General features: G+C 40.0%; 1 pseudogene; it reads right to left on the reverse strand.

Moving 5' to 3' along the window:
• Nucleotides 1-21,972: 21,972 nt before the first annotated feature.
• Nucleotides 21,973-27,068, reverse strand: part of LOC118888378 — an 89,125-nt pseudogene continuing 84,029 nt past the window's right edge.

Consider the following 27,068-nt stretch of genomic DNA (forward strand, 5'->3'; position numbering starts at 1 on the left):
GAATCAATAGCAGAATAACTGAGGCAGAAGAACAGATAAGTGACCTGGAAGACAGAATGGTGGAATTCACTGCTGAGGAACAGAATAAAGAAAAAAGAATGAAAAGAAATGAAGACAGCCTAAGAGACCTCTGGGACAACATTAAACCCAACAACATTGGCATTATAGGGGTCCCAGAAGGAGAAGAGAGAGAGAAAGGACCAGAGAAAATATTTGAAGAGATTATAGTCCAAAACTTCCCTAACATGGGAAAGGAAATAGCCACCCAAGTCCAGGGAGCGCAGGAAGTCCCATTCAGGATAAACCCAAGGAGAAACACGCCAAGACACATAGTAATCAAATTGGCAAAAATTAAAGACAAAGAAAAATTATTGAAAGCAGTAAGGGAAAAATGAAAAATAACATACAAGGGAACTCCCATAAGGTTAACAGCTGATTTCTCAGCAGAAACTCTACAAGCCAGAAGGGAGTGGCATGATATACTTAAAGTGATGAAAGGGAAGAACCTACAACCAAGATTACTCTACCTGGCAAGGATCTCATTCAGATTCGATGGAGAAATCAAAAGCTTTACAGACAAGCTAAAGCTAAGAGCAGTCAGCACCAGCAAACCAGCTCTACAACAAATGCTAAAGAAACTTCTCTAAGTGGGAAACACAAGAGAAGAAAAGGACCTACAAAAACAAACGCAAAACAATTAGGTATGTTCCTATGACCATTTTCTTATCTATAATTACCTTAAATGTGAATGGATTATATGTTCCAAGCAAAAGACATAGACTGGCTGAATGGATACAAAAAGAAGACCCATCTATATGCTGTCTACAAGAGACCCACTTTAGACCTAGGGACACATACAGACTGAAAGTGAGGGGATGGAAAAAGATATTTCATGCAAATGGAAATCAAAAGAAAGCTGGAGTAGCAATACTCATATCAGATGAAATAGACTTTAAAATAAAGAATGTTACAAGAGACAAGGAAGGACACTACATAATGACCAAGGGATCAATCCAAGAAGAAGATATAACAATTATAAACATGTATGCACCCAACATAGGAGCACCTCAATACATAAGGCAACTGCTAACAGCTCTAAAAGAGGAAATCAACAGTAACACAATAATAGTGGGGGACTTTAACACCTCACTTACACCAATGGACAGATCATCCAAAATGAAAATTAATAAGGAAACACAGGCTTCAAATGACACAATAGACCAGATACATTTAATTGATATTTATAGGACAGTCCATCCAAAACCAGCAGATTACGCTTTCTTCTCAAGTGCGCACAGAACGTTTTCCAGGATAGATCATATCTTGGGTCACAAATCAAGCCTCAGTAAATTTAAGAAAATTGAAATCATATCAAGCATCTTTTCTGACCACAATGCTATGAGATTAGAAATGAATTACAGGGAAAAAAACGTAGAAAACACAAACACATGGAGGCTAAACAATATGTTACTGAATAACCAAGAGATCACTGAAGAAATCAAAGAGGAAATCAAAAAATACCTAGAGACAAATGACAATGAAAACACAATGATCCAAAACCTATGGGATGCAGCAAAAGCAGTTCTAAGAGGGAAGTTTATAGCTATACAAGCCTACCTCAAGAAACAAGAAAAATCTCAAGTAAACAATCTAACCTTACACCTAAAGGAACTAGAGAAAGAAAAACAAACAAAACCCAAAGTTAGCAGAAGGATAGAAATCATAAAGATCAGAGCAGAAATAAATGAAATAGAAACAAAGAAAACAATAGCAAGGACCAATAAAACTAAAAGCTGGTTCTTTGAGAAGATAAACAAAATTGATAAGCCATTAGCCAGACTCATCAAGAGGTTGTTTGATTTTTGTGTTTGGTTTGTATTAGAAATCTATGACTATTCCCACTGTCACCCTTAAGTAAAATAAATCATACTTAAATAAAATAAAATAAATCTCATAAGTAAAAAAAAAAAAAAAGATAAAAAGAAAAAAATCAGGTGAAGACTGGGAGTGAGTGGCAGTATAGATGAAACAAGAATGGTAGAATGTCAATAATTGTTGAAGCTGGGAGATGGATATACCAGGGCTCATTATATTATTCTGTTTACTTTGCATGTGTTTGAAAATTCCAAACTTAGAAGCTGAAAAACTAAAATCAAACTGTTTCGTGTAATAAGCTTCCAATTCCTTTGTGTAAAAGTTTATCGCTTCTTTTGTTTTACAGTACTAATTATAAGAGCATTTGTGTCGTGTGAAGGCTGCATTATGAATTGCACACTAAGTCATCTTAGCAACCCTGATTATAACTGGGAACACAAAAATCTGGTGGTGGGAGGTGGGCAGTGAGAAAAATCTTCCAGGAACACATTTTAACCTGTCATTATGTAAAAATTGGTGACAGCCATCCCGTTCTTAAGGAAAGTGGGACAGCAAGTATGACACAAAGATGGCTCAAAGACATTTCTTCTCAAGCCAGTTGATTTTTCTCTTCTTCTACCAGATGGAAGCCCAGCAGAGACCATGGTGATCTGGATATTTAGACAGCATGTCCTACTTTTTGTAATAGCTCTTGTTTCTTCCCTCAAAGGCTCTAAAGGTAGGAATTCAGGGGTGGGAATATGAGGTGGAAATTAAGTAAAAGAGTAAAGGAATTTGGAAAGTGGACACAGAGGCTATTTTCCATAATCCTATCACTCAAGGATCTAATTTATCATGTGGAAGTACATATGTCTTCTCACAGATGCCAGTGAACTTCCTGCCAGAACAGAAGCAAGAACCCTCTAGTAAGAATGTGTGGAATAACATGGAGATATTGAAAAGCATAAGATATATTCTGGGACTATTAATGGTCCAGATGGCCCAGATGTATGAAGCATGAGTAGGGAAATAACTGTTAATAAGTTTAAACAGCATAGGGAGACTTGTACTTACTATTAGGCACCCATTATCTCATTAGGAGAAAAATCATGCCAGAAGTTTAAGAAAGAGGTTTTGGTTAATATATTTTGATGTAAAAAAACATACTTTTCTTCTCTCTTGCAAAATGAATTACATGAACCCAGTTCATTCATATAATATTAGGAGTTATCTTTTTCATAGAATAATAACAATAATACCAAATATAAAAGTAGGAGCAACTTGCATTTGCATGGCACTTTAGATGTGTCAAATAGTAATGATAACATTTACGGACTGCATATTATACGCTAGGGACTGTGCCAGGTATGTCAGAAGACTGAACTCATTTGATCCTCACAGCAACAGTAGCCCCATTTTATGGATGAAGAATCTGAGACACAGAGAGGTTAAGTAAACAGGGTCACGCAGCTAGTGAGTGGCAGAGCTAGGATTTGAACCCAGGCAGTCTAGCTCCGAGCCTGTGCTGCATTATGCTGTCTTTCAAAGCTGACATGGTCTATTAGTTCTGTGGCTGCGGAAAAAATTATCACAAACTTAGTGACTTAAAACAACACAGATTTATTACCTTACGGTTCCGAAGGTCAGAAGTCCTAAAATCAAGGCGTCAGCAGGGCTACCTTCCTTTCTGGAGGCTCTAGGGAAGAACACGTTTCCTTGCCTTTTCCAGCTTCTAGAGGCTGCCCACGTTCCTTGGCTTGTGTCCCCCTTCATCCATCTTCAACACGGGCATCTCTCTGACCCTCCTTCTGTTGTCACATCTCTTTCTCTGATCACAGCCAGGAAAGGTTTTCCACTTTTGAGGACGCATGTGAGGAGATTGGATCCACCTGGATAATCCAGGATAATCTCCCGACCTCAAGGCTCTTAAGCTTAATCACGTCTGCAAGCCTCCTTTGCCAGGTATGGTTGTCACAAGCTCCAAAGATTGGGACATGGACATCTTCTGGGGACCATTATTCTGCCTACAACACATGGTTTCTTCAAAGGCTTTTCACTTACATTGACTGATTTGATATCAACTAAATGTGAAACTGAAGTATGCCTATTAACCCCATTTTCCATACAGAAAGACTATGTTTTGCCCCAAGGTCATCTAGCTAGTATTAGGGCCCTCTACAAATGGATCTCAAACTACCTCTCTAGTCCCATTTCATACAACTTCCCTCTACCTAATCTCTAGTCACAGTGAACTTTTTTTTCCCCTCAAAAATGTCACAGTCTTTGCAATTCAGTATTTGGATGTGTTGTCACACCCCCTGGGAGGGACTCCCCACCATCTTGACTTGGCAAACTTTTACTCATCTTGTAATGTCCCACTTAACGTTCTCTGCCAGGTGTTCCCACATCGCCCAAGCAGCTAGTGGCAGGGTTCTCACTGCCTTTGTCATACTCTTGCTATACACTAGCCACACATCATAACATATGTGAACACATGGTGTTCGGATGCAAATGATTCTAACTGCCTGCTTCGATGGAGACGCTACTCTGATTGACATCAGGAGACTAAAGTGAGGATATCACACACACCCTCCCATAGAGAACCTGACAGCCTGTTGCGTAACTCCTAGACGCCTCAGCCAGGCCAGAGTTATAAAATGGGGCCGGAGAAGAGAAAGCTTCTGCGAGGAGAGTAGTGAACAGTTTCTTTAGAGAGAGTGGTAGCCGGGCTGTGAGTCCCCAACCTGGGGACGAAACTTCAAGTGCACCTTTGGAGAGTGTTTCCTTTAGGTGAGAGAGAGAGAGATGGCCCGTGCCTGACTCATGCCTGAGAAAGTTAAAGCCAACATTCATCCTGGGGGCTGACTCCTGCCTGGGACTCCAGGGGGCAAGAAAGTGCCTGACTCCTCTTTGATGGTAAAGCCAGAGATTGCACTGAGATTGCCTAGCACTTTCAGGGGTTGTCAAAGCAAGGGATTTTCCCCATGGAGCACATGAAGTTCACCTGGTGAAACCTTACCATGAGGTTGTCTTGAATCCTATCCAATACGGGTACCTGAGAGGTGAGAACACCACGGCGGAAAGAGGCTAGATGCCCAGGAGCTGAGGAGTAACAGTGGTAGTTCGTTAGAATAATGGCCCCCAATGCGTCACATCTGTCACCTTTCTCCTTTACAATGTGACTCTACTATTTCCATGATGAGGTGGAGTACATTTCCCCATCCCTTGAATCTAAGTAGCCTTTTAACTTTTTGGACCAATAACTGCAGCAGAAATGATATCATGAGACTTCTAAGGCTAGGCCTTGAGAGAACTTGCATCTCCGACTTTATCTTTCTTGGAACACCTGTGCCATCAAGTAAAGACGCCTACTGGAGGATGACAGATGGGTCACGTAAGCCCAGCCAAGAATCCGCATCAAAGTGCCAGTCATACAAATGAGGCCATCAAAACCAGCCCCCCAGCTGACCTGTCAACTGACTGCAAACATGGGTGAGTGAGCCCAGCTGACATCACTTAAAATCGAATTGCCCAGCTGAGCCCAACCCAAACAGCCAGCCACAAACTGTGAGAAAATAAATGGTTTTTGCTGTAAGCCACTAAGTTTTGGGGTGGTCTGCGTTAATAGATAAGTGATGCAAGCAACCATTTGAACTAGAGATGCATCTGCTGGTGTAAGAAGAACTGTGAAGGAGGGGCTCAGCAGGAAACCTCCAAATAGCTCACAAAAGCACCCCCCAAGCTAATACCAATTTTAACCTTCTATACCAGACTCATCCAATAACACCAGCTTTTGCCATCTGCCATGCCTGGACAGCCAGAAGTATCATTACAGATTTATCTTCTTCCTGCCTCTATCTCCCTTCCCACTTCTACAGCAGTGTCTTAGTCTGTTCCGACTACTATAACAAAAATACCAGAGACTGGGTGACTTATAAGCAACAGAAATTTATTTCTCACAGTTCTGGAGGCTAGAAGTCCAAGATCAGGTTGCTAGCAAGGTCAGATTCTGTGAGGGCCCTCTTCTGGGTTGCAGATGGCCATTTTCTCAAGTGTCCTCACATGGTGGAGAGGACGAGAGCTCTCTGGGGTTTCTTTTATAAAGCACTGATCCCATTCATGAGGGCTCCACCTCATGACCTAATCACCTCCCAAAGGTCCCCATCTCCTAACAACATCACATTGGGGGGGTTAGGATTTCAACATATGAATTTTGGGGGCAGTCAACCAGCATCAGCAAAATTTTAGTTTATTAAGAGTCTCAATTCAGCATTTAGAATAGACAAACCTGGGTTAAAAAACAAAAGCCAAAAAAACCCAAAACCAAAACCCAAAAAAACCAAATCCCAACCCTCACCTTGGACCTGCTTTAGCTGGAAGCCTGCAGTGGGAAAGGGGAACACGGTTCTCTGCTCTTTCACAGTTCACCTGTTCTCCTACCTGTTTCTAAGAATAAGAAGAAATGTTAACGGCTTGCTGGAGTTTTTATATAAGGTTATGGGAAGTTTAAAGGGCCAGTAGAAGACGAAAATAAAGTCACTTTAAAAAAAAAAATAACACAATGTACAGGCTACTTAAAGAGACATAAGTAAAACAACACAAAGTTTGAAGAGAAAGCAAAAATATGAAAAGGAAATACCAAAAAAGCTGCAAAAACATAAATACCAAATGCAAATACTTTATAGAAACAGAGACACAACATAATGATAAAAGGGACAATTCAACAAGAATGAACAAATTCATGCCTTTTTATGTCCCTGACAGAATAGCCTAGTTTCCTAAAGATGGCCTGGTCTCCAGACCCAGAGATCACACAGCCCCTGCCAATCTCTCAACTATTTCACCCTCCCATTTGGTTCCCTGGCATTAATACCACCTGTTAACTAATTCTCTGTATTAAATTTGCTGTTTGTAAAAGACTTCAAGTGATTTCTGTTTTCCTAGTTATACCATGACTGATACAAGTATATTATTTTTCGAGCAAAAATAGAACACATACAAATTATGTCATGTCATGTCTCACAAAATGTCCTGGTTCTGTTCCATTTCCTCCCGCTCACCATTCATTCTCTGCTTTTCTCTCCTTTGTGCCATGTCCTAAGTGGTTAACCCCTATACATTGCATTATCAGGACCCCTTACACTCTGCCTTCCAGTTAGGTATGGCTAATGGGAGGGTCTACAGGAGACTGGAGAGCACAAAGAAAGAGAGGTCAGGGTAGTTTCCTCCTGCTCCCTCCCTGGCTGGATGGGTGCCATGGTTCTGGCATTAGCAGGGCCCTTCTATAACTTCAGCTTCTGCATCTGCATCTTCATACAGAGCACCCCTGTTTCCATTGCTCTACATCTCACTGGGTTCCCATAATACTGTTTCTTCCCTTTGTCCCTTAAAGCTTGGAGATCGTAATAGTCCCTTCTCACTGCTGACAGTCCCCAGCTGTTGTAACCTCCCCCAACATATTTGTAAATAAATTTTCATCACAATTCCAACTGAGTGTGCCTTCTCTTTCCTAGACCTTGAGTGCTGCTGAAGCTGATACACAGACTGAAACTGATACCTAAAGGAAGCTTTCACAATTTTCAAAAAATTAATATCAGACAGATGAGAATATCTCATAAAACAATTAGATTAGAAATCAACAATAAAAGTTAAGTGTATATATATGCAAAAACATACTCCTAAATAACTACTGAGATAAAGGAGAAAGCATAATGTAACTTATGACTAAATGGTAATAAAATTATTATATATCAAATATTTTATAGTAATATTTGATGGTATTTTATACAGATATCTTTTAGTTAGTTTTATCTATTTGTCTAATTATTTCTTCACCATTCTTTCCTGCATCTCAGACCTTTCTTCAGGAGTCTATCTTTCTTCTTCCTGAATAGTTTATTTAGAAGTTTCTCCAATGAAGGCCATTTGTAAATATGTACTCTCAGTTTTGTTTAGCTTACATGTCTTAATTTTTCCCACACTCAAGACAGTTTGGCTAGGTATACACAATTCTATGTTGATGATTATTTTCTTTTAACTCTCTGAGAAATATTCCATATCATTTTCTTGGTGGTTGATTTTGAGTTCATTGTCTTTGGTTCTGTAGGTTCACAGCAATGTGAATCTTTCTTTTTATATCTCCTGCTATATATACCTGGTATCTCCTATATTCAAGGATTCTAGACTTTCATCAGTTCTGAAAAATATTCAGGCCTTATAATCCTCAAAAATTACTCCTCTCTTCTCTTTATCCTATACTTCTTGGTCCTTGATTTGATAACATTAAAATATTTCTCTCATATAACAAAATGATAGCAGGTTAAATCTGCATGATAGGTAGATGGGTATTTCAGTATATTTGAACTATTTGATAATAAAAAAGAATAACTGCCCATGGCTAAGGATGATCAAGTGCTTAAATGTTTCTGAACTGATGAACATAACACAAGAGCAGAAAATGTAAACAAACTTCTTAAAAAGATAAAACCTAAATAGTACATCTTTCTTCCAAATCATTACAAGCATTTGAACTACTTCTGAAGACAAATTCAGCTCTATTAAAAAGCTATACACAAGGAAACGAATGTTTGCTTTAGATGCTAAGGAAAGGTTCCCATGTTTCCCTGGAAAATTCTGGAATATATCTTGATTTTTAGTATTGGAGTCATGGAACACCTAGCAGTAAAGCATTACATCCTAGCTGACAATTTCATCCCCTTGTGGCTTGCCTCATACAGGAGGTTTTCATTTAGGTGTTATTGTTCGGCCACCAGGGGTTGAAACTGTACCTCATTCAACTCAACTCTATATCTCCAGTGTCCAACACGGAAGCTGACGGCAAAGAGGCACCTGATAAATGTTTAATGCAGTGCTTCTTAAACTTTAATGAGCATTAAGAATTCCCTTGGAGAGACGGTTAAAACAGTTTCTTGGATCCCATCACAAGAAATTTGGATTCAGTGGTTCAGGTTGGGGAGCGTGAATTTGTATTTCTAATATGCTCCCAAGTGAAGCCTATGCTGCTGGTCTGAGGACCACACTATGAGTAATACTGGTTTAATGAATGAAAAAAATATGTGAAGATATGTTGCTTGGGGAAAACACTGAAATTTACTCATGGTATTATCTGATTCTTTTTTTGAGTGATTTATATAACAAGTATTCTGCTTTTCCTTCTTATGGAGAGGCCCTTAAGGTGATGAAGCCCTCACAATCTTGCTCATAACTGACTTTTCAAGCCACACCAACCTACTCTACTTTCACCTAACTCACATGCACCTCCACACCCAAGTGCCATCATCTATGCTTTTTACCCTCTGTCTTGAAAGTCCTACTTTCAATCAAACCTTCATCTTTCAAGGCTTAGCTCAAACATTTCAAGTCTTTCATAATCCTCCCTCCTCCATCCCAAATTTGAATCACAATTCTTCACCTCTGCTATACCCCCAGAGAACTCATCTTTCCTACCATCAAAATTATCCTCCAGTACTGAACCCATCCTCTGATACTGTACACAACATACATCACAGAACCTAGCACATGGTAGATGGTTAATAAATGCTCGTTGAATTAGAACAAAGAGAAATGGCAATTTCTAGTACATGTTAATTTAGCAATAAAATTCTGACATAGCAAACAGTATTTTCATGGTGATGTCCATGAGGCAGTGTGATCCTACGTTCAGGTTCATGCCTGCTATCCCAGCATCATTATTAAGACATACCGCTTTCACTCTCAAAAGGATCTAGGAGGGTAAATTATATGGTTACTTTATCATTAGCCCAGGTATACTTCTTAAGGTTCATTTATAGCAGGATCTGGCAAAATGTTGCCTCTGGTTTTCATTTTACCCCACTGGTCTCATCATATAGCCAGTCAGATGTCATTTGATACACATCAGATTCAAATGGACAAATTACAAAGTTCATTTTCCTATTTTAAAAACCATTTCTCACTTCCCTTCTTAATATGAAAAAGATGGAGCTTATGAGGAAGAGGTTTCACAAGATCATCCTTGAACAACTTAGCAGACTTGCAAAATAAAAAGTGCTATTCATGAGAGGGAAAAAAATGGTACCTGACATCCAGAAAGGGATTAAGCCAACCATTCATTTTTAATACAGATTTCTAAAAGCAGACATGAGAATTACTATTTATTTTATCAGCTAAAAGGAGCACCATATGGAAAAATATTAACAAAATATGTGACAAGTGATGGTGTTTGACAACTTTGAAATAATCTATAGTTATGTAATTTTAAATGATAAGCATATTAGCTTGGCTACTAATTGAGACATTTTTTGCACAACAAAATAATGCATAAAGTGGCATAATATAATGTGGTATAATAAAAATAATACATCCTTACAGTCAAGCAGATTTAGGTTTAAGTTTCAGTTTTGCCACTTACTAGTTGTGTGGCCTCTGAGCCCCACTTTCCTCATCTACAAATATAGAATAACAGTACCTAACAAACAGGGCGGCTGAAAAGAATAAATGAGATTATATTTACTTAGAACATAGCATGTAGGAAGTATTCAGTGAATACCTATTATTTTATTGATTTTCAAAAACACAGAGTATTGTACAGATGCACAGAACTAAAACAAAGTTTTAAAATTCATACCAATTTTTTTTAATATAGTAACTTATGGTGTTTTCAATAGTCTCCTAGGTGTTCTTGGTGGGAGACAATGATAATGGAATAATTAAGCTTATTATAATTTCTAGTTTTATTTTACAACAGCCACAACCACCCAGTAAAAATGCAACTTGAAATGTTGATGAATTGTGTTGACCTGAAACAAACAGACTGCCAGACATTTCTCTAACAAAGATAAGTTTATTCGGGATCAGCAGAAAATGACAATTTGGGGTCTGCAATCATGATAAGCCACATGCAAGACCCCACATAGCAAGGGAAGGAGAATACGTTTTTTATTATTATTGAAGTGCAGTTGATTTTCAATGTTGTGTTAATTTCTGCTGTACAGCAAAGTGATTCAATTGTAAATATATATACATTCTTTTTTATATTCTTTTCCGTCATGGTTTATCACAGGATATTGAATATAGTTCCCTGTGCTATACAGTAGAACCTTGTTGTTTATCCATTCTATATATAAGTTTGCAAACCCCCAAACTCCCAATCCATCCCTCCCCCCACCTTGGCAACCACAAGTCTACTCTCTATGTCAGTGAGTCTGTTTCGTAGATACGTTCATTTGTGCCATATTTTAGATTCCGCATGTAAGTGATATCATATGGTATTTGTCTTTCTCTTTCTGACTTACTTCACCTAGTATGATAATCTCTAGGTCCATCCATGTTTCTGCAAATGGCATTGTTTCGTTCTTTTTTTTGCTGAGTGAGAATACTTTGGTAGAGAGGAAAAGGAAGTTAGCAAGGCTATAGTAAACAAGGAATCTATGGCTTTTCCTTGGCTGGGTCATTGCCAGGAAAGAAGAGGAGTCTTTCTTCTTGTTGGGCTTTGCTGTCATTGCAGGGCAAGAGACGTCCCTCTTCTGGTCTCCCAATTCTATTTAATTGAGGTTTCTGTTTATTAAATTTTTACATTTCCCCTTTTGATCAAGATCTTTCTTTGAAACCATCACTGATCTAGTCAGGTTTTCTAGTTGCAGTGGCTTTTTATCCCTCAATGTCAGAGGTCTTTCCTTTCCTGGGTGCAGTATCTCACGTCGTAGGGAAAGTGCACAGATTGGAAACCTATCAAGGTCACATTTGAGTAACAAGGAGGGGTAGGATGGAGAATTTTTAGGCACTTTTTATCTAAAGTCCATATGTTGTCAAGATCATAGACATTGGAAATCATGTGAAGCGTTATGTCATCATCAAAGGTTTGGCAACAAACTTCCACAGGTCTGGTCCAAATATCTTGGGAAAGCTGTCTCATCAGATGACATCAGCTTCAATTCCAGGAAGTCTTTACTTTCAAGTCACCAGGTGATGTGCAGGTCCAGTCAGAGTTTAGCACTTTCTTTAGGTGTGTCACATGAATCCAAGATCCATTTCTTGGAGTTTGACAGCTCAAAGGTTGATTAGCAGTACTTGTTGGGGGCCTTTCCAGCTGAAGTGAAGAGAGTTCTTCTGGAGGTGTCTTTTCCAATAGATGAAATCACCAGGTTGTAAGGTGTGATGCTTAAGGTCTTTGTCTCCCAAGGGCATACTGTGAAGACTGCTCTACCAAAACATGATTATTTTTAATGCAAGCAATTAGGCCTTTGCAATATTGTAGTATATCTCCTTTTATCAGTTGTGGGTCAAAAGAAGCAGAACCCAAGTGCATCGGGCATCCTGTCACTACAGGATGGGTGAGAGTCTATAAGTTCCAGAAGGGGTGGATCTGAGATTTAGAAAGACCAATGGCAATGCTTTTCGCCAAGGTATTTGGAGAGCCTCTACAAATTTTGCCAATTGAGTCTTAATACTGCTGTTAGTACATTCGACTAAGCAGAGGATTGAGGATGGTAAGCACAGTGAAAGTGTTGTAAAACCAGTCAAACAGCACAGACTTGTCGAAGAACCTAACCAGTAAAATGGGTTGCCCAATAACTATGAAGTTCAAGAGGAGTTCCCCTGGTAGGGATAATCTTTTCCAAAAGAACTTTAACCAGCATTGGTAGTACAGTGGTGAGCACAGCTGCCTTCCAAAAGAACTTTAACCAGCATTGGCAGTACAGTGGTGAGCATAGCTGCCTTCCAAAAGAACTTTAGCCACAGAAGAGGCAGTAGCCTGTCTGTAAGGGAGGGCTTCAGTCCAGTGTGAAAACATAAAGACCATGACTAAAAAATATTTATATCAGTTAGACAGAGGAAGTTGTATGAAATGCATTTGCCAGACCTCAAATGGTCCATTAGGCAGTTTAAAATGTCCAGGAGCAGTACAAACAGGCTTCCCTGGATTGTACTTTGGACAAGTGGGACAAGTGAGATTGGCACTTTTTGAAGTCTTATTAATGTTTCCCCACCAATATTGATCCACGAAGGCTATCATTTTGTCAGGAGCCCAATATTTTGATGCATATACAGTGGTGAGGAGTGGGAATTTTGGAGTCTCTGGTAGGACAGAGTTGTTATTTGGTCCAAACCAGAGCTTTCTCTTTTTATAAAACCAACAATTGTTGAATTTCCAATCTTGGTTTTCCTTTTCTAAGGCCAAGTGTTGGGCCTCTCTAGACAGTTTTTCTATATTATCATTTGGAGAAATATTCCTTTGGACCATAACAGAGGTTTGGCTACTGGTGGTCCCTTTAAGGGCAGCATTCCTTGCAGTAATATCAGTTAGGTGATTTCCCCTAGCTTCCAGAGAATCAAGTTTAGAATGCCCCAGAATCTTAATAATAGTTAAAGTGGCCGATAAAAGTATTGTATTCAATAATTCCTGTACATGGGAGCCAATTTTAATTTCATTTCCACTGGAAGTACGGAAGCCACGTGGCTTTCACAGTATTCCAAAATCATGAGCTACTCCAAAAGCATATCTACTATCAGTACAAATATTGGCAGTTTTGTCTTTAGCTAAACCACAAGCCCATGTAAGAGCATATAATTCAGCCTGTTGGGCCAAAGTACCCATAGGTAAACATGCTGCCTCAACATCAAAAGGAGTTGTAATAGCATATCCAGGACAATATTTGCCATTGTTACCTTTTAAGTGTGAACCTCGAGAAGTCAACGTTACCCAATGGAATATCCTGTAGATCATTATGAGGACAGAGGAGGTGGTCCATCAGTCTTAAGCAGTCATGAGGGACTTTGTCAGCAATGGAGCAGAGAAAAGTAGCTGGGTTAAGGTTATTACAACATAAAGAGTTATGTGAGAGGCAGCTGGCCAAAGGACTTCATAGGAGGTGAGGCAGATGGTTGAGAAATGTTGAGTGTGATGAGAATTCAGGAGAGCTTCTACTGCATGAGGTACCAAAGTGGTTAAAAGGAGATCCCACAAAAACTTTCCCAGTGGTTCTAATGGAAGGGTAGTAACCATGATGGCTCTACGGCAAGGCGCATTTCCCCACACCACAGGGTCAAGTTGCTGGCTATAATACCTTATGCGTTGATATTGGTCCCTGTGCTTTTGGGTGAGTACCCCAAGATCATGCCCTTCCTTTTCATATACAAAAGGAAAAAAGGGAATCTGATAACTGGGATGTCCAATGGCAGGTAGGTTCATCAAACTCTCCCTAAGTTCTTGAAAGCTAGGTTGTCCAGATCTTTCCATAAAACTGGGTCCAAGTTGTTATTGTTTAGTAAAACATACAGAGATTTGGCCATAAGAGACAAATTTGGAATCCTATTTCAGCAATAACCAATTAGCCTGAGAAAACCTCACAGTTAGCACTTAGTTTTGGGTTTTGGGAAACTTAGGACACCATGAAGTATATCTGGATCTATGTTCTGATATCAGATGCCCTAAATATCGAACCTGAATTTGGGCAAACTGCAATTTTTCTTTGGTGACCTTTTGTCCCTTTAAGGCTAAAAGCTTTAGCAAGTGGATGCTGTCTTCCTGTGAGGAGGCTTGAGGAGAGCAAAGAAGCAAATCATCCACATAGTGCAACAAAGTCATACCTCTAGGGAACTTTATGTCATGCAGATCAGCCTTCAGGGTTTGAGAGAAATAAGAAGGACTCTTAGAAAACCCTGAGGTATTGCTGTCCAGGTGAATCGTTTTTCTTTCCAAGTGAAGGCAGAAAAGTACTGGCTAGCTTCATCAACTGGAATGCACTACATATGTCAATTACAGTAAAGAATTTGCTTCCAGTAGAAATGGATGTTAGTAAAGTATGAGGATTAGGAACAACGGGATGTTGAGGGATAACAATGTTGTTTATTGCTTGGAGGCCCTGGACAAACCTCCACCCTTGGCCCTTAGCTTTTTCACCAGTAAAGGGGGAGTGTTACAGGGGCTACTATAAGGGATAATGAGGCCTTGAGCCTTGTAATCTACTATGGGCTTTATGCCTTGAAGGGCTTCTTTACTTACAGGGTATTGATTAATTCTGGGAAGAGGTTTTGAGGGAGCTACTGGGTTGGCCAAAAAGTTCATTTGGGTTTTTCTGTAACCGCTGGAAAAACCCAAAGGAACTTTTTGGCCAACCCAATATTTGAATCCTGATGGGAGGTGCACTGTGAATTTTGCCAGTATCAGTTGAAGATCTTGGCCATAAGGAAAGTGGTGGCTGATTCAATAGGAACAAATGACCAATGTTTCCAGAATTAGCTCTAGTACCGTCAGAGATGGAACAAATAAGAGATGTCAAAGGGTCACTTAATTTACCTGCTTGGTTACTTTGATGACTACTGTCAAATTCTAGGATTATTTCCCCCTTTTGGGAGAAAAAAATTCTGGCATGATATTTCTCTGAGAAGTCTCAGCCTACAAGATGGATAGAGTCAGAGGAATAAGAAGAAAAGAGTGTGTATCCCTCAAAGGGTCTAAAAAAAAGGAAAGAGGTTCAGAGACATGAACCTCTTGAGACACACCAGAGATGCCCACTATTTCAACTGTTTTAGTACTGTGAGGTGGCTGCTGCTTCACAGTAGTAAGGTTGAGTACCAAGGGTTCTGGTGTGAATTAGGACTGGGAGAGATTCAGCCCCAATTTGGGGAAATGTTTCACCAAGCCAATTAAGAGGGAGGACTGGGAAAGAGCCCTTGTATTTCCTCAGAACCTTGTCATTGAGAATTGAGAGGACATCAGAGAGGCAATTAGAAGGCTGAAGATGCCTAAAATGCTTAAATTTGTAACAATCTATTTCCCAATGTCTTAGCTCTTTGCAATAATAGCAGAAACTAGGAGGGGTTTGGTTTCATTTAGGAGCCTTCAATTGCTGGAGTTGAATGTTAAGAATTTTGATGGTCTTCCATGGAAGAGACTCATCTAAAGTGTAAGACAACCTAAATGTAAGACCGGATACTATCAAACTCTTAGAGGAAAACATAGGCAGAACACTCTTTGACATAAATCACAGCAAGATCTTTTTTGACCCACCTCCTAGAGTAGTGGAAATAAAAACAAAAATAAACAAATGAGACCTATTGAAACTTAAAAGCTTTTGCACAGCAAAGGAAACCATAAACAAGTTGAAAAGACAACCCTCAGAATGGGAGAAAATATTTGCAAACGAAGCAACGGACAAAGGATTAATCTCCAAAATATACAAATATCTCATGCAGCTCAATATCAAAAAAACAAACAACCCAATCAAAAAATGGGCAGAAGACCTAAATAGACATTTCTCCAAAGAAGACATACAGATGGCCAACAAACACATGAAAAGATGCTCAACATCACTAATTATTAGAGAAATGCAAATCAAAACTACAATGAGGTATCACCTCACAGCAGTCACAATGGCCATCATCACAAAATCTACAAACAATAAATGCTGGAGAGGGTGTGGAGAAAAGGGAACCCTCCTGCACTGTTGGTGGGAATGTAAATTGATACAGCCACTATGGAGAACAGTATGGAGGTTCCTTAAAAAACTAAAAATACTATGTGACTGGGCATATACCACTACTAGGCAATTTACCAAGAGAAAACCATACTGGGCATATACCAAGCAGGCCCACTACTGGGCATATACCTAGAGAAAACCATAATTCAAAAAGACACATGCACCCCAATGTTCATTGCAGCACTATTTACAATAGCCAGGACATGGAAACAACCTAAATGTCCATCAACAGAGGAATGGATAAAGAAGATGTGGTACATATATACAATGGAATAATACTCAGCCATAAAAGGGAATGAAATTGGGTCATTTGTAGAGATGTGGGTGGACCTAGAGACTGTCATCCAGAGTGAAGTAAGTCAGAAAGAGAAAAACATATCATATATTAACACATATATGTGGAATCTGAAAAAACTGGTATAGATGATCTTATTTACAAAGCAGAAATAGAGACACAGATGTAGAGAACAAACATATGGATACCAAGGGGGGAAGGGAAGGGTGGGATGAATTGGGAGATTGGGACTGACATACATACACTACTATATATAAAATAGATATCTAATGAGAACCTACTGTATAGCACAGGGAACTCTACTCAATGCTCTATGGTGACCTAAATGGGAAGGAAATCCAAAAAAGAGTGGATATATTTATACGTATAGCTGATTCACTTTGCTGTACAGTAAAAAGTAACACAACATTGTAAAGCAACTATACTCAATAAAAAATCTTTAAAAAAAAGTGTAAGAGCGCTGGTTTGCCAGATTAATTAAATCTGGAGTGGACATAGTTTCCCATTCCATCCTGGGCCTTTTTATTAGAAGGGAAAGGTCCTGGCTCATCCCATTAATAAACACCGTTAAAAGCTACCTGGGTGAAATCAACATCTGAAGGAAGACCAGAAGTTTCCTTCCCTTAAAAACAACCTGAAGTCAACTGCAATAGTCAGGAACAGGTTCACCAGATTTTTTTTTTTTTTGAGCAGAGAAAGGTTTATTGCAAGGGCCAAGCATGGAGAATGGGTGGCTCATGCTCAAAAGACCCTAACTCTGGTTCATCAGATTTTCTCTTCGTGTGCAAAGATAAATTTTCTTCAAATCAACAGGCTTTGGAAAAGTCCGAAGAATTGCTCAATGAAGTCACCCAGCAACTGCCTAAGCCAGTTGATATGGTAAGTTAGCGGGCTGGTCTTTCAGTTGTAATTCTAAAAACCCTTTAGGATTTTACCAGTTAGTGGTTTTCATCCAATGCTGGGCCTGGCCTTCACCAACAAGTATATGAATTAGCTGATAAAAGTCAGAGAAACCAGGTTGATAAGTTTGAATGACTATATTAAATTCCTCAGTAAATCTGTGAGGCTCTTTAGTTACTTTGGGAAAATCTTCAACTATGGTTCACAGTTCAGCTTTAGTCCAGGGAATGTAAGAAATTAAGGGTTTAGCCTCTGGATCCTCAGAAGGCGTAATTTTAAAGGGACAGGTTCTGACAATTTCAGAGGAAAAGGCAGTGGGTAAATTTCAGAGAAAAGAGGAAGTTCGGTGAGAGAATTAGTATGGGGAGATTGAGAGTATAGAGGAGGTACAGGCAGTGGAGAAGGGAAAGAGGAAGATGGCGCTGGGGGTGGAGTCTGACCACGTGGAGCTGAGGGAGGGAGACAAGATGGCACTGGAGGCAGAGCCCAAGACAAAGAAGGAAGCAGAGCCTGAGACTTCAGGAGCCATTTGATCTTTCTTTCTTTGCTTGCCTCAGTTAATCTTAAATTCTTATTTTGAAGAGAGGCAATTACAGGGTCCTGACAGTGTTTGGAAGCCTCAAAATACCAATCTACCAATCAAAACAGGCATTCCACTCAGTTTTGGAAACTTTTGAGCTATTATAACCCAATTTTGTTTTAAGGAAATTAAGTTAATGGCCATTGATACTCTAAATTTCCTTTGGTAAGGTCAGTCCATTCAGTTAGAAATGGGAGTGAGGAAGAACCATGGTTTTTAAACATAAAATCGGCCGGAGTCCCTGTGTGGGAGGAGCACCCTCAAAATATTTAGGTAACTGGGATCCCGGTTCTCAGATATTTTTCTCTAGAGTAAAGGAACAATTTTCAAACAGCTCAAAGCAAACAGCTTGCAAACTGATATCAGCCAATTCTACAGAAACAGCTTGGTCCCAGAGGAACTAAGCCAGAGACCTGTTCAGCCAGTTTCCAGAGAACAGCCCCTATTCCAAAGGAATGGGCCTATGGCTTCTCAGCCAGCTTTGGTTGAAATGGTCTGATCTCAAAATCAGATAAAAGAGCCAAATGAGTACTCACATACAGAACAAGACCTTAACCAGAAAGAACAAAACCTTAAAATAGGTCCTGAATAAAGCCTGGAGAGCTTTCAATGCAAAGAGACTGTGAGCTTGGATTCAGGAGAAAGACGTAACTTCAAACTCCAGGATTGGTGAGAAAAGCCGCGAGCATAGTGGGCTCAGTTTGTGGGTAACACACCTGTTTGCTCACCAGCCCTGGAGCCACAGGGAGTCTTCTCTGTTCTCCATACGGGCCAGCAAAATGTTGACCTGAAATAAGTAGACTGCCAGATATTTCTCCAGCAAAGATGGGTTTATTAGGGGTCAGCAGAGAATTGCAATTCAGGTCTGCAACCCTGGCAAGCAACATGGAAGTCCCTGCAGGGCAAGGGAAGAACGCGTTTACAGAGGAAAAGGATGCTGGGAGGGCTACAGAAAACAGAGAGTCCATAGCTTTTCACTGGCTCAGTACTTGCCAGGAAAGAAAAGGATTCTTTCTTCCTCTTGTTGGGCTCTGCTATGGTCACAGGGCATGAGAGCGCCCCCTTCTGGTCTCCCAACTCTATTTAATTGAGGTTTCTCTTTATTAATTCTTTACAATTGACCTAAAGCTTAACCTTTAGGATACTAAGGACCTAGGTATGCTTCCTCTTTGAATCTCCATTGAATCACTGAATCAATTAGTTTTTTGGGAAAGTTGTACCACAGCCTATATTTATTATGTGAAATATCCAGATTTGGCAATATTTCCAAATTCCAATGAATTGCCACAAATGTACTGATTTTTTGGCTAAAGTGAATAGATTTCCTGAACTTGTGTTAATTCCATCAGCATCAAAGTATGCTTGAACTAAGGTACTGTATTGATTATAGGCTTATATTCATAACACACCTATCATGAAATTTACCCAAAGAATAAAAGAGGATTAGAATATAGATGTTGATGATTTGAGCATGAATATTAGTGACACCTTTGGGTACCAAAATGTTCTGTATTAATTCAAACACTGGAATACCTGTTACATACAAGACATGATGTTCAGAACTATGAAGCAGTCTCTTTTCTTGACTGCAAACACAGTTATCTTACTCACTTCTGAATCCTCAACATCTAACTCAGTGCCTGGTACTTCATCCTGACAAGTAAGAATGGATTAACTACATAAGTATGTAAGAGAAGTGAAAACAAAATGCTGTGAGAGTTCAGAGCGGGGACTATTCCCTTGAATACTCAAGAGTGTCTGTGTAGGCCCACAGAGAATGTTGTAATGGTTAGTGTGATGTGCCCAGTTACCTAATCTAACACTAATCTAAGTGTTGCTATGGAGGTATTCTGTAGCTGTGGTTAATATGTACAATGAGTAGACTTAAATAAAGGAGTCTATTCTCAATAATATAGGTGGGCCTCACCTAATAAGTTGAAAGGTCTTAAGAGTAAAACTGAGGCTTCCATTAAGAAGAAATTCTGCCTCAAGATTCCAGCCTGAGTTTCAGATTTCAGGTTTGCCAGCCCCCACAACTGTATAAGCTAATTCCTTGAAATACACCAAAGTGAATCAGCCATATGCATAGCTATGTCCCCATATCCCCTCCCTCTTGAGCCTCCCTCCCACCCTCCCTATCCCACCCGTCTAGGTGGTCACAAAGCACCAAGCTCCGTGTGCTATGCGGCTGCTTCCCACTATCTGTTTTACGTTTGGTAGTGTATATATGTCCATGCCACTCTCTCACTTCGTCCCAGCTTACCCTTCCCCCTCCCCGTGTCCTCAAGTTCATTCTCTACGTCTGTGTCTTTATTCCTGTCCTGCCCCTAGGTTCTTCAGAACCATTTTTTTTTTTTAGATTCCATATATATGTGTTAGCATAGGGTATTTATTTTTCTCTTTCTGACTTACTTCACTCTGTATGACAGACTCTAGGTCCAACCACCTCACTACAAATAACTCAATTTCATTTCTTTTTATGGCTGAGTAATATTCCATTGTATACATGTGCCACATATGATGTCTTCTTTCATGGTATGTCCCCTCTTCTCAAAGGCACTGCACTCTTCAGAAGGCCTCCTTGGTACCTCCTGATGGAGGAAGTGACAAGGGCTCAATACTCTATTAACTAGGAGCTCGGTGAACACAATGTTTATAATGTAAAACCAACAATGATATTGACACAGTTGTCCTCCTTCTCTGGCTTTCCTGAAGCCAATGTTAAGGTAACTTTCCATCTCAGAAGTTGGTCCATCAAGTGTATGGGGAAGAGACTAAGTGGGGAGGTCAGGCAGCCCCAAAACACAAGCAGGCCATTGTGAGTCACAATGACAATAATCCACGGCACGCTGAATCCCATGTAATTCTATAGAGTTGACCTGAATGCTGAAAACAACAATTCTTCTCCTTTAGGTCTCGATCTACCCTTAAGAACGACAGTAAAACTATGGTACCATAACTGTGATACACAAAGAAATATTTCTTTTCTAAAACTCACAAATACTATAAGATTCAGTGATAAGTTGTGATTCCAACTACAGTTTCATGGAAATTGTGTTGAGTTTATGAAGGGTGAGAAACAGATCTCTTCCTCCTTAAATCAACAGAATATGTCTTCTATGTTTTTACACAGAAGTCAATGTATGAACCATCAGCAGCAACACAGAACATTCCAGCCCTTGTTAAGCAACGTACAATGAGAAGACTTAAAACCGCAAATGGCAACTTGGACCTGAGAAGGACTGTAGTTTTTCTGTAAATTGAGAGACACAGACACCAGTGGGCTATGAAGCCCTTTTGAAGAAATACACAGAAGATGTGACTACAAGTAGTAAACTCTCTTGTAGTACACAGATGAGTAGGGCACAGTGTTTATACAAGTTTACAGACACAATATTTGCTCATAAGTGGTCATTGTTATTAAAGTGGTGAGACTGTGATATGGTAATACAACCTCTTCCTTACTACCAAAGTTAAGTGTTTAAATATTTTATAAGTGCTAATTCCCAAACTAGTCACCAGACAAACTGCAGGTGTGAAAATATGTGATGAAGTTCATAACCCACAAGATGTAGAAGCATTAATATTAAAATGTTGAATAAACTTACAAATATTTATCATTAGGTTTTGAATCTGTCCTTTTTCAAACATACACACTGATGCTGCAAACTAAGCATGAAATATTGAAACTGCATCAATGACTGTGGAGGCCAGGAAAGTCTCTCCAAAGAATGACTGTTAGCCCACTTCCCTGATACTAACCCGAGGCCCGGCTGCGCTGGGGAAGCCCCAGCGGCCAGACCCCACTGCGGAGTGAAGCCCACTTACACTCACACTCAGCTCTGGTTACACTCGAGGCAGTTTCACAGTTCCTGGCACTTTTCAAGAACCTTCCTTTTATCTTCTTGACTGAAATGGAGTCTCCCAGTAGGATTTCCAACCCTCTGCACGCCACTGAAGGTGCAGAATTCTGCAGTGCTCCTGGCTGCTACCCGATCTTTATTGACTTCACCTTCTACTCCATCATTTTCTGCTTCTTTTACAATCTGGTCAATATCATCTTTACTGAAACAGCCTTCGTCATTAGTAATGTGGATTTTGTTCTTCCTGCCAGCGTTTTTGTCTGCAGCAGGTACCCTGAGGATGGTATTGGTGACCCTGTCAAAGGTCACCTGGATGTCAGGAACACCACAGTAAGCTAGAGGATCCCAGAAAGTATGAACTTGCCAAGCAGTTTCTTTTCATTAAAGCCCTTTCTCCCTCATACACTTTTGCTAAGACAGTGGTCTTGTTGTCAAAGTAAGCTGGGAACATCTGGGTCTGCTTTGGAGGCATTGAGGTGTTTCTCTTGATAAGGGATGCCACATCCTCCCTGCTGTCTCAGTGCCTGTTGGGAAAGGGGTAACATCAACGGGCTTCTCTGCACATGCTCTGATTTGTCGCCTGTGAGAAGAGCTGCCTGTGTAGCTGCGCCACACGCCGTGGCCTCATCATGGTGGGTGGTCTTGTTGAGCTCCTCTCCATTCAAGACATCTTTCAGCAATTTCTGGAACTTTGGGATACAAGTGGAATCACCCACTAGCACAACTCCATTAACCTGGCTCTTGTCAAGTTGGGCATCCTTCAGAGATTTCTGTACGTGCTTCAAGGTACCACGGAGGAGATAAGCACTGAGCTGCTCAAAGTGGGCTCAGGAAATGGAAGGGTAGAAATCCACACCCTTATAGAACCAGTCAATTTCAAGCCCGGGGTGAGCAAAGAAGTTCAAAATACATTTTGCCTTCTTACATGCAGCCTCGGTGCGGCACATTGCCTGCTTGTTGGAGGCTGTATGCATCTTGCGCTTGCATTTGAAGTCGTCAACCAGGTGATTCACCATACAGTTATCAAAATTTTCCCCAGCCAGATGTGTGTCACCAGCTGTGGATTTTCCTTCAAAGATGCCATCCTGGATGTTTAGGATAGATACATCAAAGGTGCCACTACCTAAGTCAAATATCAGCACGTTTCTCTTTTTTAAAGCGTCAGGTGTTTTGGGATTTATTTTTTTAAATCCAAGCCATGGAGTATGGTGCTGCAATAAGCTCATTAATGATTCCCAGGATATTAAGATCAGTGATGATCCCTGCAGCCTTGGTGGCCCGACACTGTGAATTATTTAAGTAGGTTGGAACAGTAATTACTGCATTTCTACTTTTTTTCCCCTAAATAGGCTTCAGCAAACTCTTTCATCTTGCTTAGAACCATGAAAGAGATCTCCTCTAGGGGAAAAAATATTATTTCCTTTATAATCTACAATTACTTTGGGCTTTCCCTTTCCACAAATCACTTGGAAAGGCCAGTGCTTCCTTCTGACTGAACTGTGGCATCATCAAACTTGCATCCGATCAGCTTCTTGGCATCAAAGATGGTACTGGTGAGGTTCATTGCCTCTTGGTTCTTAGCAACCCCATCGATGAGGTGTTCACTTTGTGAGAGCGACTTGGACTGGTACAGTTGCCGTGGTGATTGGCAATGATCTCTACTTTTCCATGCTGGAAGACCCCTACTCGCGAATAAGCGGTACCCAGTTCAATACCAAAGGGAGACGTCTTGAGTAAAGAAAGAGAAGGGGGTAAGTGAGGCTGAAATAGTTTAAAAGAAATCAGTGTCAACTATAGCCTCTTGCAATGAACCTCTACATGAGACCTATATCCTCTATTTTCTCCAGCACCTCCTGTTTGCTGTATTGCGGTCCTTATGTGGGTCAAACTCAAATATAAATGCATTCAGTTTTACAATTCATTCAGATGGTAATGTGTTCCACTTGTCTTCTATTGTTTGCAGCCTTCCCCTGCATTTGTGAATAGATGCCTGATTACAAGATGACCACCAGAATTCTGAGGATGATATCAAGCCATCAATGGCAACCAACAAGGCTTCAAAAGCCCTTGGAGCCATTTTGGTGTCTCTCGTGCCCACATTTAATTTGTTTCTAGGTCCAGTCAATTTTTCCTCTTTGCATGTGTCCTGTCCCACTGCCACCACTCTGGTTCAAATTTTTATTACTTCATATCTAGATTATCACAGTAGCATTACCACTAGTATTTCTCCTTTCTCTGATTTCATGACTTATGCATCACCGTCATTCATCCATCCATCTCTCCATTCAATAAACATCAATTATGTAACTGCCATTTGCTAAACACTGTGTTAGATACTGAAAGTAAAGGGAGAAATTAAATACGGCCGCTATCCTCTAGGAACACCATCACGCTGACCTTTTAAAATTATGCCTTTAATCACACTAACCCTTGCTTAAAAACGTGTTCCCTATCACCTACCAAATACAATAAATAAAATAAAACACATCCAACTAACCTTTCCAGCCAGTATGGCTTATGGAATCAGACAGACACAGATTCAAGTCCTGACTCTGCCATCTGCAGCTTGGTTAGTTTATTAATGATTAGGCATGCTTTTTAACCACTCTGCTCCTCACTTTCCTTACCTTTAAAGTATACCTACCATCTTGGCATACAGTAGGTGCTCATTAAAAGTTCTTCTGACTTTTCTTGTCTTTAAATAACTGGCAACCCTAAAACACAGATTCACAAAGAATCAGAATATAATGGATTCTAGATATAATCAAATAAAGGTCCCTAATTAGACATCTGGGGAAACTGAGGTGCAAGTTGGGAAGCGACTGGCCCTTGGTGACACAGGGATTTGGTGGCAGATGGAGATCTGGTAGCTGGTCCTCATGACTCCCCATCGAAGCACTAAATGGAAGCAGCCAGGGAACTTGAGGGCAGGAAGGCAAGGGCCACTCCCAACCAGAAGAATGTTTCACTTGATGGTCCAGATCGCAAATATGTAGCAACATTCTCAGTTTACAGGGAAAAGCTATTTTTATTTTTCTCCAAATGGCAATGTAGAAGTTGGTGATAAATCTGAAAAATGGCAAGCACAGCAAATACTTAACTCTAAGACATTAAGGTAAGTCATAGAGCAGTGTCTTCAGTGGAGGGAAAGATGGATCTGAGACAGTAGGCAGGATGAGAGGGGAGGGACATGGAACTAGAGAAGGTTAATCCTGGGCTGGTCTTCAGAAACCACTGGGTCTAAGCCATTTGGATGACGGGTAAGAAAACTGAGACCCAGAGAGGTCAAGGGATGGCCCTAGATTGCACAGATACTTATAGACAGAACTGGGATACCTGACTTTTTAAAATCTTGCAATTACTTCATTTGATTACACTGGCTGCTCAAACAGAAATATTTGCATCACTTAGCATTTGCTGACTACCTCCTATGTGCAGATCACTGATCAGTTGATGAGAAAAGTTGCTAAGTTATACCGGGGCTGAACACAGGTAGAGAGTAGAGGGAAGGAAAGCCATTGAGTTGTCCGTGTATGCAGCCCCTCTAGCTGCACAGGCAGAATATGTGAATGTCTGCAGTCACAGCCAGCCTAAGCAGGATGACTCCCAAAGAGGTTATTACAGCGTCATTTAAAATTAAAATTTAATAAGTTATATTCAACACGAGTTGAAAACATTCATAAATTTAATGAATCATCTAATTAAATATTGTATATGCAACAGTATGGAGGAGGCTGAAAGAAAACCATAAGAGTTATTTTTATGCTTAAATGCAATTAGTAAGTAATGTTTTAAAAACAAAACCCTCTTGAATTTCATAAAGCTTTTTTTCTAAAGCAGAAAATGTTTATTTCATAAACCATCCCTTGTTTTCAGGAATTACATGTTTATTTTTTACTTTCAATGCTAAGTAGTCAGCTAAACTACAGTTTATACCAGCCACCATGTTGTCAGTCCAGACTCAGCCAAGCCCGATTTCCTGCAGAATGATTACATGGCAATGTTGTCAAGTATTCTGTCAGGTTATGGCGCCAAAATAATCCCATGTTACTGGGCCGGGGGTGGGTGAGGGGAGGGACTACATTTTCTTAATCAGGACATGACACCTAGTTTCATTTATAATCTTTCCTTAATTTGCTTTCCTTATCCTATATTGTGTGGTAAATATATTAGTCTATATTTATTAGTTTATATTTATATTATAAAAATATAAGTGTGGTAAATATTTAGTCTCTTTGGGCAGCTGTTAGTGAAATATCTTCTAAGTTAATATGTCAGCTAGCTTTTAGCCCAATATTCAACCTAAAGTGGAAAGCTCAATTTGAAATCTGACAAGTAAGTTGCTAGACAAGTTTGGAAGTCTCTAAGCCACAGCAGCCTGGGTTGGGAATACTGCTCCCCAGTCCTCTTTCTTGAGAGCCTTCTACTTCCTCTGGAACTTGGGAGATCCCTAGAGGATTAAACCCCACCTTCCCAAGCGGCATGCTAACTGTGGAACAAATCATCTCCTTCATAGCCCCCACTGCCTGAGAGCTTTTAGTTCAAATGAAAGATTTTGAGACTTCTGAAGGGCAGAAATGGTGAGTGAAAGCCATGAACTATAAGGAATGTTTTATTTCTTCGGCTGGCTGACATGCACACAGGTAGTCACTGTATTACTCCTTTCGTCAGTTGGGTATTTCTTAACTAACAGATCCATCTCTTTGAGGTTCATGGGTATAGCTGGTTCTCTAAAAAATCATAATCACCGTAAGTATTGCATTTGGTAATGTAAGAAATCCATGCAACAAAAACAGATTATTTGTATGCCTTCATCCGGGACCTGTCATTACTCCCTACACTGCCAAGAGTGAATTCTCTCGTGAGACCCACAGGAATTTGCTAAGAAATAAGGTTGGATCACCCCCCTCCAGGGGCTAGTCTGGGGCTACAACCCTATAGCATTCATTTCCTGACATTACTTAGTATATACCAGCTGGTCAAGGGTTAACTTTGCTTTTCTTCCAATTTGACTATTCCTCAGTCCTTTATGCAATCCCCCAGCAGCTGTGTTATCCCCAATATAAAAATGATGATTTAGCCTTAGGGATAAAAAT

The sequence above is a fragment of the Balaenoptera musculus genome, chromosome X, assembly GCF_009873245.2.
Source record: "Balaenoptera musculus isolate JJ_BM4_2016_0621 chromosome X, mBalMus1.pri.v3, whole genome shotgun sequence".
NCBI classification, from domain to species: domain Eukaryota; kingdom Metazoa; phylum Chordata; class Mammalia; order Artiodactyla; family Balaenopteridae; genus Balaenoptera; species Balaenoptera musculus.